This window comes from Patagioenas fasciata, unplaced genomic scaffold (genome assembly GCF_037038585.1).
Source record: "Patagioenas fasciata isolate bPatFas1 unplaced genomic scaffold, bPatFas1.hap1 Unplaced_1, whole genome shotgun sequence".
Lineage (NCBI taxonomy): Eukaryota > Metazoa > Chordata > Aves > Columbiformes > Columbidae > Patagioenas > Patagioenas fasciata.
Genome location: NW_027288510.1, coordinates 1,514,607 through 1,526,599, shown reverse-complemented (window position 1 = coordinate 1,526,599; position 11,993 = coordinate 1,514,607).

Sequence of the window (11,993 nt, the reverse complement as noted above, 5' to 3'; positions counted from 1 at the left end):
GACGGAGCCCGACAGGGCCCTAGCAAACCCGACAGGGCTTGACAAAGCCTGACAGGGCCCGAGCAAACCCGACAGGGCCCGAGCAAACCCGACAGGGCCCGACAGAGCCCGACAGGGCCCGAGCAAACCCGTAAGGGCCCGACGGAGCCTGACAGGGCTCGATGGAGCCCGACAGGGCCCGAGGAAATCCGACAGGGCCCGACGGAGCCCGACAGGGCCCGAGCAAACCCGACAGAGCCTGACGGAGCCCGACAGGGCGCGAGCAAACCCGAAAGGGCCCGAGCAAGCCTGACAGGGCTCGATGGAGCCCGACAGGGCACGAGGAAACCCGACAGGGCCCGACGGAGCCCGATAGGGCCCGAGCAAACCCGACAGGGCCTGAGCAAATCCGACAGGGCCCGACAGAGCCCGACAGGGCCCGAGCAAACCCGAAAGGGCCCGACGGAGCCTGACAGGGCTCGATGGAGCCCGACAGGGCCCGAGGAAACCCGACAGGGCCCCATGGAGCCCGATAGGGCCCGAGCAAACCCGACAGGGCCTGATGGAGCCTGACAGGGCCCGAGGAAACCCGACAGGACCCGAGCAAACCCGACAGGGTCCGAGCAAACCCGACAGGGTTCGACAAAGCCTGACAGGGCTCGATGGAGCCCGACAGGGCCCGAGGAAACCCGACAGGGCCCGACAAAGCCTGACAGGGCCCGAGGAAACCCGACAGGGCCCGACAAAGCCTGACAGGACCCGAGCAAACCCGACAGGGCCCGAGCAAACCCGACAGGGTTCGACAAAGCCTGACAGGGCTCGATGGAGCCCGACAGGGCCCGAGGAAACCCGACAGGGCCCGACAAAGCCTGACAGGGCCCGAGCAAACCCGACAGGGCTCGACGGAGCCTTACAGGGCCCGAGCAAACCCGACAGGGCCCGAGCAAACCTGACAGGGCACGAAGGAGCCCGACAGGGCCCGAGCAAACCCGACAAGGCCCAACGAAACCCGACAGGGCCTGAGCAAACCTGACAGGGCCCGACGGAGCCCGACAGGGCACGAGCAAACCCGACAGGGCCTGACGGAGCCTGACAGGGCCCGAGCAAACCCGACAGGGCCCGACGGAGCCTGACAGGGCCCGAGCAAACCCGACAGGGTTCGACGGAGCCCGACAGGGCCCGAGCAAACCCGACAGGGTCCGACGAAGCCTGACAGGGCTTCAGCAAACCCGACAGGGCCCGAGGAAACCCGACAGGACCCGAGCAAACCCGACAGGGTCCGAGGGAGCCCGACAGGGCCCGAGGAAACCGGACAGGGCCCGACAGAGCCCGACAGGACCCGAGCAAACCCGACAGGGCCCGAGCAAACCCGACAGGGTTCGACAAAGCCTGATAGGGCTCGATGGAGCCCGACAGGGCCCGAGGAAACCCGACAGGGCCCGACAAAGCCTGACAGGGCCCGAGCAAACCGGACAGGGCTCGACGGAGCCTTACAGGGCCCGAGCAAACCCGACAGGGCCCGAGCAAACCTGACAGGGCACGAAGGAGCCCGACAGGGCCCGAGCAAACCCGACAAGGCCCAACGAAACCCGACAGGGCCTGAGCAAACCTGACAGGGCCCGACGGAGCCTGACAGGGCACGAGCAAACCCGACAGGGCCTGACGGAGCCTGACAGGGCCCGAGCAAACCCGACAGGGCCCGAGCGAATCTGACAGGGCCCGACGGAGCCCGACAGGACGCGGGCAAACCCGACAGGTCCCGAGCAAACCCGACAGGGCCTGACAAGGCCCGACAGGGCCCGAGCAAACCTGACAGGGCCTGACGGAGCCCGACAGGGCTCGAGCAAACCCGATAGGGCCTGAAGGAGCCTGACAGGGCCCGAGCAAACCTGACAGGGCCCAAGAGAACCTGACAGGGCCCGACGGAGCCCGACAGGGCGCGAGCAAACCCGACAGGGGCTGACAAGGCCCGACAGGGCCTGAGCAAAACCGACAGGACCCGCCAAAGCCTGATAGGGTCCGATGGAGCCCGACAGGGCCCGAGCAAAACCGACAGGGTTCGACGGAGCCTGACAGGGCCCGAGAAAACCCGACAGGGTTCGACGGAGCCCGACAGGGCCCGAGCAAACCCGACAGGGTCCGACAAAGCCTGACAGGGCTTCAGCAAACCCGACAGGGCCTGAGCAAAACCGACAGGACCCGAGCAAACCCGACAGGGTCCGAGGGAGCCCGACAGGGCCCGAGGAAACCAGACAGGGCCCGACAGAGCCCGACAGGGCCCGAGCAAACCCGACAGGGCCCGAGCAAACCCGACAGGGTTCGACAAAGCCTGACAGGGCTTGATGGAGCCCGACAGGGCCCGAGGAAGCCCGACAGGGCCCGACGGAGCCTGACAGAGCCCGAGCAAACCCGACAGGGCTCGACGGAGCCCGATAGGGCCCGAGCAAACCCGACAGGGCCTGACGGAGCCCGACAGGGCTTCAGCAAACCCGAAAGGGCCCGACGAAGCCGGACAGGGCTCGATGGAGCCCGACAGGGCCCGAGGAAACCCGACAGGGCCCGACAGAGCCCGATAGGGCCCGAGCAGACCTGACAGGGCCCGATGGAGGCCGACAGGGCTCGAGCAAACCCGACAGGGTCCGACGAAGCCTGACAGGGCTTCAGCAAACCCGACATGGCCCGAGCAAACCCGACAGGGCCCGACGGAGCCCGACAGAGCCCGAGGAAACTTGACAAAGCCCGACGGAGCCCGACAGGGCTCGAGCAAACCCGACAGGGCCCGACGGAGCCCGACAGGGCCCGAGCAAACCCGAAAGGGCCCGACGGAGCCTGAACAGGGCTCGATGGAGCTCGACAGGGCTCGAGCAAACCCGACAGGGTCCGACAAAGCCTGACAGGGCTTCAGCAAACCCGACATGGCCCGAGCAAACCCGACAGGGCCGACGGAGCCCGACAGAGCCCGAGGAAACCAGACAGGGCCCGACGGAGCCCGACAGGGCTCGAGCAAACCCGACAGGGCCCGACGGAGCCCGACAGGGCCGAGCAAACCCGAAAGGGCCCGACGGAGCCTGACAGAGCTCGATGGAGCCCGACAGGGCCCGAGGAAACCCGACAGGGCCTGATTGAGCCCGATAGGGCCCGAGCAAACCCGACAGGGCCTGACGGAGCCTGACAGGGCCCGGGCAAACCCGACAGGGCACGTTGGAGCCCGACAGAGCCCGAGCAAACCCGACAGGGCCCGACAAGGCCTGACAGGGCTTGAGCAAACCTGACACGTCCTGAGAAAGCCTGACAGGGCCCGACGGAGCCCGCCAGGGCCCGAGCAAACCCGAAAGAGCCCGACAGAGCCTGACAGGGCTCAGTGGAGTCTGACAGGGCCCGAGGCAACCCGACAGGGCTTGACGGAACCCGACAGGGCCCGACGGAGCCTGACAAGGCCCGAGAAATCCTGACAGGGCTCGACGGAGCCCGACAGGGCCCGAGCACACTCGACAGGGTCCGACGAAGCCTGACAGGGCTTCAGAAAACCCGACAAGGCCCGAGCAAACCGACAGGGCCCAACGGAGCCCGCCAGGGCCCGAGCAAACCCGACAGGGCCTGAGCAAACCCGACAGGGTTCGACAAAGCCTGACAGGGCTCGATGGAGCCCGACAGGGCCCAAGGAAACCCGACAGGGCATGACGGAGCCCGACAGTGCCCAAGCAAACCTGACAGGGCCCGACGGAGCCCGACAGGGCACGAGCAAACCACACAGGGCCTGAAGGAGCCTGACAGGGCCCGAGCAAACCCGACAGGGCCCGGTGGAGCCCGACAGGGCAGGAGCAAACTCGACAGGGTTCGACAAAGCCTGACAGGGCTTGATGGAGCCCGACAGGGCCCGAGGAAACCCGACAGGGCCCGACGCAGCCTGACAGAGCCGGAGCAAATCCGACAGGGCTCGACGGAGCCCGACAGGGCCCGAGGAAACCAGACAGGGCCCGACAGAGCACGAGAGGGCCCGAGCAAACCCGACAGGGCCCTAGCAAACCCGACAGGGCCTGAGCAAACCCGACAGGGCCCGACGGAGCCCGACAGGGCCTGAGGAAACCAGACAGGGCCCGACGGAGCCCGACAGGGCCCGAGCAAACCCGACAGGGCTCGACGGAGCCTGACAGGGCCCGAGCAAACCCGACAGGGCCCGAGCAAACCTGACAAAGCTCGACGTGGCCTGACAGGGCCCGAGCAAACCCAACAGGGCCCGAGCAAACCTGACAGGGCACGAAGGAGCCCGACAGGGCCCGAGCAAACCCGACAGGGCCCGAGCAAACCCGACAGGGCCTGAGCAAACCTGACAGGGCCCGACGGAGCCCGACAGGACGCGGGCAAACCCGACAGGGCCCGAGCAAACCTGACAGGTCCTGACAAGGCCCGACGGGGCCTGAGCAAACCCTACAGGACCCGACAAAGCCTGACAGGGTCCGATGGAGCCCGACAGGGCCCGAGCAAACCCGACAGGGCCCGACGGAGCCTGACAGGGCCCGAGCAAACCCGACAGGGCTCGACGGAGCCCGACAGGGCCTGAGGAAACCAGACAGGGCCCGACGGAGCCCGACAGGGCCCTAGCAAACCCGACAGGGCCTGAGCAAACCCGACAGGGCCCGACGGAGCCCGACAGGGCCTCCGGAAACCAGACAGGGCCCGACGGAGCCCGACAGGGCCCTAGCAAACCCGACAGGGCTTGACAAAGCCTGACAGGGCCCGAGCAAACCCGACAGGGCCCGAGCAAACCCGACAGGGCCCGACAGAGCCCGACAGGGCCCGAGCAAACCCGTAAGGGCCCGACGGAGCCTGACAGGGCTCGATGGAGCCCGACAGGGCCCGAGGAAATCCGACAGGGCCCGACGGAGCCCGACAGGGCCCGAGCAAACCCGACAGAGCCTGACGGAGCCCGACAGGGCGCGAGCAAACCCGAAAGGGCCCGAGCAAGCCTGACAGGGCTCGATGGAGCCCGACAGGGCACGAGGAAACCCGACAGGGCCCGACGGAGCCCGATAGGGCCCGAGCAAACCCGACAGGGCCTGAGCAAATCCGACAGGGCCCGACAGAGCCCGACAGGGCCCGAGCAAACCCGAAAGGGCCCGACGGAGCCTGACAGGGCTCGATGGAGCCTGACAGGGCCCGAGGAAACCCGACAGGGCCCCATGGAGCCCGATAGGGCCCGAGCAAACCCGACAGGGCCTGATGGAGCCTGACAGGGCCCGAGGAAACCCGACAGGACCCGAGCAAACCCGACAGGGTCCGAGCAAACCCGACAGGGTTCGACAAAGCCTGACAGGGCTCGATGGAGCCCGACAGGGCCCGAGGAAACCCGACAGGGCCCGACAAAGCCTGACAGGGCCCGAGGAAACCCGACAGGGCCCGACAAAGCCTGACAGGACCCGAGCAAACCCGACAGGGCCCGAGCAAACCCGACAGGGTTCGACAAAGCCTGACAGGGCTCGATGGAGCCCGACAGGGCCCGAGGAAACCCGACAGGGCCCGACAAAGCCTGACAGGGCCCGAGCAAACCCGACAGGGCTCGACGGAGCCTTACAGGGCCCGAGCAAACCCGACAGGGCCCGAGCAAACCTGACAGGGCACGAAGGAGCCCGACAGGGCCCGAGCAAACCCGACAAGGCCCAACGAAACCCGACAGGGCCTGAGCAAACCTGACAGGGCCCGACGGAGCCCGACAGGGCACGAGCAAACCCGACAGGGCCTGACGGAGCCTGACAGGGCCCGAGCAAACCCGACAGGGCCCGAGCGAATCTGACAGGGCCCGACGGAGCCCGACAGGACGCGGGCAAACCCGACAGGTCCCGAGCAAACCCGACAGGGCCTGACAAGGCCCGACAGGGCCCGAGCAAACCTGACAGGGCCTGACGGAGCCCGACAGGGCTCGAGCAAACCCGATAGGGCCTGAAGGAGCCTGACAGGGCCCGAGCAAACCTGACAGGGCCCAAGAGAACCTGACAGGGCCCGACGGAGACCGACAGGGCGCGAGCAAACCCGACAGGGGCTGACAAGGCCCGACAGGGCCTGAGCAAAACCGACAGGACCCGCCAAAGCCTGATAGGGTCCGATGGAGCCCGACAGGGCCCGAGCAAAACCGACAGGGTTCGACGGAGCCTGACAGGGCCCGAGAAAACCCGACAGGGTTCGACGGAGCCCGACAGGGCCCGAGCAAACCCGACAGGGTCCGACAAAGCCTGACAGGGCTTCAGCAAACCCGACAGGGCCCGAGCAAAACCGACAGGACCCGAGCAAACCCGACAGGGTCCGAGGGAGCCCGACAGGGCCCGAGGAAACCAGACAGGGCCCGACAGAGCCCGACAGGGCCCGAGCAAACCCGACAGGGCCCGAGCAAACCCGACAGGGTTCGACAAAGCCTGACAGGGCTTGATGGAGCCCGACAGGGCCCGAGGAAGCCCGACAGGGCCCGACGGAGCCTGACAGAGCCCGAGCAAACCCGACAGGGCTCGACGGAGCCCGATAGGGCCCGAGCAAACCTGACAGGGCCTGACGGAGCCCGACAGGGCTTCAGCAAACCCGAAAGGGCCCGACGAAGCCTGACAGGGCTCGATGGAGCCCGACAGGGCCCGAGGAAACCCGACAGGGCCCGACAGAGCCCGATAGGGCCCGAGCAGACCTGACAGGGCCCGATGGAGGCCGACAGGGCTCGAGCAAACCCGACAGGGTCCGACGAAGCCTGACAGGGCTTCAGCAAACCCGACATGGCCCGAGCAAACCCGACAGGGCCCGACGGAGCCCGACAGAGCCCGAGGAAACCCGACAGGGCCCGACGGAGCCCGACAGGGCTCGAGCAAACCCGACAGGGCTTGACGGAGCCCGACAGGGCCCGAGCAAACCCGAAAGGGCCCGACGGAGCCTGAACAGGGCTCGATGGAGCTCGACAGGGCTCGAGCAAACCCGACAGGGTCCGACAAAGCCTGACAGGGCTTCAGCAAACCCGACATGGCCCGAGCAAACCCGACAGGGCCGACGGAGCCCGACAGAGCCCGAGGAAACCAGACAGGGCCCGACGGAGCCCGACAGGGCTCGAGCAAACCCGACAGGGCCCGACGGAGCCCGACAGGGCCGAGCAAACCCGAAAGGGCCCGACGGAGCCTGACAGAGCTCGATGGAGCCCGACAGGGCCCGAGGAAACCCGACAGGGCCTGATTGAGCCCGATAGGGCCCGAGCAAACCCGACAGGGCCTGACGGAGCCTGACAGGGCCCGGGCAAACCCGACAGGGCACGTTGGAGCCCGACAGAGCCCGAGCAAACCCGACAGGGCCCGACAAGGCCTGACAGGGCTTGAGCAAACCTGACACGTCCTGAGAAAGCCTGACAGGGCCCGACGGAGCCCGCCAGGGCCCGAGCAAACCCGAAAGAGCCCGACAGAGCCTGACAGGGCTCAGTGGAGTCCGACAGGGCCCGAGGCAACCCGACAGGGCTTGACGGAACCCGACAGGGCCCGACGGAGCCTGACAAGGCCCGAGAAATCCTGACAGGGCTCGACGGAGCCCGACAGGGCCCGAGCACACTCGACAGGGTCCGACGAAGCCTGACAGGGCTTCAGAAAACCCGACAAGGCCCGAGCAAACCGACAGGGCCCAACGGAGCCCGCCAGGGCCCGAGCAAACCCGACAGGGCCTGAGCAAACCCGACAGGGTTCGACAAAGCCTGACAGGGCTCGATGGACCCCGACAGGGCCCAAGGAAACCCGACAGGGCACGACGGAGCCCGACAGTGCCCAAGCAAACCTGACAGGGCCCGACGGAGCCCGACAGGGCACGAGCAAACCACACAGGGCCTGAAGGAGCCTGACAGGGCCCGAGCAAACCCGACAGGGCCCCACGGATCCCGACAGGGCCCAAGCAAACCTGACAGGGCCCGGTGGAGCCCGACAGGGCAGGAGCAAACTCGACAGGGTTCGACAAAGCCTGACAGGGCTTGATGGAGCCCGACAGGGCCCGAGGAAACCCGACAGGGCCCGACGCAGCCTGACAGAGCCGGAGCAAATCCGACAGGGCTCGACGGAGCCCGACAGGGCCCGAGGAAACCAGACAGGGCCCGACAGAGCCCGACAGGGCCCGAGCAAACCCGACAGGGCCCTAGCAAACCCGACAGGGCCTGAGCAAACCCGACAGGGCCCGACGGAGCCCGACAGGGCCTGAGGAAACCAGACAGGGCCCGACGGAGCCCGACAGGGCCCGAGCAAACCCGACAGGGCTCGACGGAGCCTGACAGGGCCCGAGCAAACCCGACAGGGCCCGAGCAAACCTGACAAAGCTCGACGTGGCCTGACAGGGCCCGAGCAAACCCAACAGGGCCCGAGCAAACCTGACAGGGCACGAAGGAGCCCGACAGGGCCCGAGCAAACCCGACAGGGCCCGAGCAAACCCGACAGGGCCTGAGCAAACCTGACAGGGCCCGACGGAGCCCGACAGGACGCGGGCAAACCCGACAGGGCCCGAGCAAACCCGACAGGGCCTGACAAGGCCCGACGGGGCCTGAGCAAACCCTACAACCCGACAAAGCCTGACAGGGTCCGATGGAGCCCGACAGGGCCCGAGCAAACCCGACAGGGCCCGACGGAGCCTGACAGGGCCCGAGCAAACCCGACAGGGCTCGACGGAGCCCGACAGGGCCTGAGGAAACCAGACAGGGCCCGACGGAGCCCGACAGGGCCCTAGCAAACCCGACAGGGCCTGAGCAAACCCGACAGGGCCCGACGGAGCCCGACAGGGCCTCCGGAAACCAGACAGGGCCCGACGGAGCCCGACAGGGCCCTAGCAAACCCGACAGGGCTTGACAAAGCCTGACAGGGCCCGAGCAAACCCGACAGGGCCCGAGCAAACCCGACAGGGCCCGACAGAGCCCGACAGGGCCCGAGCAAACCCGTAAGGGCCCGACGGAGCCTGACAGGGCTCGATGGAGCCCGACAGGGCCCGAGGAAATCCGACAGGGCCCGACGGAGCCCGACAGGGCCCGAGCAAACCCGACAGGGCCTGACGGAGCCCGACAGGGCGCGAGCAAACCCGAAAGGGCCCGAGCAAGCCTGACAGGGCTCGATGGAGCCCGACAGGGCACGAGGAAACCCGACAGGGCCCGACGGAGCCCGATAGGGCCCGAGCAAACCCGACAGGGCCTGAGCAAATCCGACAGGGCCCGACAGAGCCCGACAGGGCCCGAGCAAACCCGAAAGGGCCCGACGGAGCCTGACAGGGCTCGATGGAGCCCGACAGGGCCCGAGGAAACCCGACAGGGCCTGATGGAGCCTGACAGGGCCCGAGGAAACCCGACAGGACCCGAGCAAACCCGACAGGGTCCGAGCAAACCCGACAGGGTTCGACAAAGCCTGACAGGGCTCGATGGAGCCCGACAGGGCCCGAGGAAACCCGACAGGGCCCGACAAAGCCTGACAGGGGCCGAGCAAACCCGACAGGGCTCGACAAAGCCTGACAGGGCTCGATGGAGCCCGACAGGGCCCGAGGAAACCCGACAGGGCCCGACAAAGCCTGACAGGGCCCGAGGAAACCCGACAGGGCCCGACAAAGCCTGACAGGACCCGAGCAAACCCGACAGGGCCCGAGCAAACCCGACAGGGTTCGACAAAGCCTGACAGGGCTCGATGGAGCCCGACAGGGCCCGAGGAAACCCGACAGGGCCCGACAAAGCCTGACAGGGCCCGAGCAAACCCGACAGGGCTCGACGGAGCCTTACAGGGCCCGAGCAAACCCGACAGGGCCCGAGCAAACCTGACAGGGCACGAAGGAGCCCGACAGGGCCCGAGCAAACCCGACAAGGCCCAACGAAACCCGACAGGGCCTGAGCAAACCTGACAGGGCCCGACGGAGCCCGACAGGGCACGAGCAAACCCGACAGGGCCTGACGGAGCCTGACAGGGCCCGAGCAAACCCGACAGGGCCCGAGCGAATCTGACAGGGCCCGACGGAGCCCGACAGGACGCGGGCAAACCCGACAGGTCCCGAGCAAACCCGACAGGGCCTGACAAGGCCCGACAGGGCCCGAGCAAACCTGACAGGGCCTGACGGAGCCCGACAGGGCTCGAGCAAACCCGATAGGGCCTGAAGGAGCCTGACAGGGCCCGAGCAAACCTGACAGGGCCCAAGAGAACCTGACAGGGCCCGACGGAGACCGACAGGGCGCGAGCAAACCCGACAGGGGCTGACAAGGCCCGACAGGGCCTGAGCAAAACCGACAGGACCCGCCAAAGCCTGATAGTGTCCGATGGAGCCCGACAGGGCCCGAGCAAAACCGACAGGGTTCGACGGAGCCTGACAGGGCCCGAGAAAACCCGACAGGTTTCGACGGAGCCCGACAGGGCCCGAGCAAACCCGACAGGGTCCGACAAAGCCTGACAGGGCTTCAGCAAACCCGACAGGGCCCGAGCAAAACCGACAGGACCCGAGCAAACCCGACAGGGTCCGAGGGAGCCCGACAGGGCCCGAGGAAACCAGACAGGGCCCGACAGAGCCCGACAGGGCCCGAGCAAACCCGACAGGGCCCGAGCAAACCCGACAGGGTTCGACAAAGCCTGACAGGGCTTGATGGAGCCCGACAGGGCCCGAGGAAGCCCGACAGGGCCCGACGGAGCCTGACAGAGCCCGAGCAAACCCGACAGGGCTCGACGGAGCCCGATAGGGCCCGAGCAAACCTGACAGGGCCTGACGGAGCCCGACAGGGCTTCAGCAAACCCGAAAGGGCCCGACGAAGCCTGACAGGGCTCGATGGAGCCCGACAAGGCCAGAGGAAACCCGACAGGGCCCGACAGAGCCCGATAGGGCCCGAGCAGACCTGACAGGGCCCGATGGAGGCCGACAGGGCTCGAGCAAACCCGACAGGGTCCGACGAAGCCTGACAGGGCTTCAGCAAACCCGACATGGCCCGAGCAAACCCGACAGGGCCCGACGGATCCCGACAGGGCCTGAGGAAACCAGACAGGGCCCGACGGAGCCCGACAGGGCCCTAGCAAACCCGACAGGGCTTGACGGAGCCCGACAGGGCCCGAGCAAACCCGAAAGGGCCCGACGGAGCCTGAACAGGGCTCGATGGAGCTCGACAGGGCTCGAGCAAACCCGACAGGGTCCGACAAAGCCTGACAGGGCTTCAGCAAACCCGACATGGCCCGAGCAAACCCGACAGGGCCGACGGAGCCCGACAGAGCCCGAGGAAACCAGACAGGGCCCGACGGAGCCCGACAGGGCTCGAGCAAACCCGACAGGGCCCGACGGAGCCCGACAGGGCCGAGCAAACCCGAAAGGGCCCGACGGAGCCTGACAGAGCTCGATGGAGCCCGACAGGGCCCGAGGAAACCCGACAGGGCCTGATTGAGCCCGATAGGGCCCGAGCAAACCCGACAGGGCCTGACGGAGCCTGACAGGGCCCGGGCAAACCCGACAGGGCACGTTGGAGCCCGACAGAGCCCGAGCAAACCCGACAGGGCCCGACAAGGCCTGACAGGGCTTGAGCAAACCTGACACGTCCTGAGAAAGCCTGACAGGGCCCGACGGAGCCCGCCAGGGCCCGAGCAAACCCGAAAGAGCCCGACAGAGCCTGACAGGGCTCAGTGGAGTCCGACAGGGCCCGAGGCAACCCGACAGGGCTTGACGGAACCCGACAGGGCCCGACGGAGCCTGACAAGGCCCGAGAAATCCTGACAGGGCTCGACGGAGCCCGACAGGGCCCGAGCACACTCGACAGGGTCCGACGAAGCCTGACAGGGCTTCAGAAAACCCGACAAGGCCCGAGCAAACCGACAGGGCCCAACGGAGCCCGCCAGGGCCCGAGCAAACCCGACAGGGCCTGAGCAAACCCGACAGGGTTCGACAAAGCCTGACAGGGCTCGATGGAGCCCGACAGGGCCCAAGGAAACCCGACAGGGCACGACGGAGCCCGACAGTGCCCAAGCAAACCTGACAGGGCCCGACGGAGCCCGACAGGGCACGAGCAAACCACACAGGGCCTG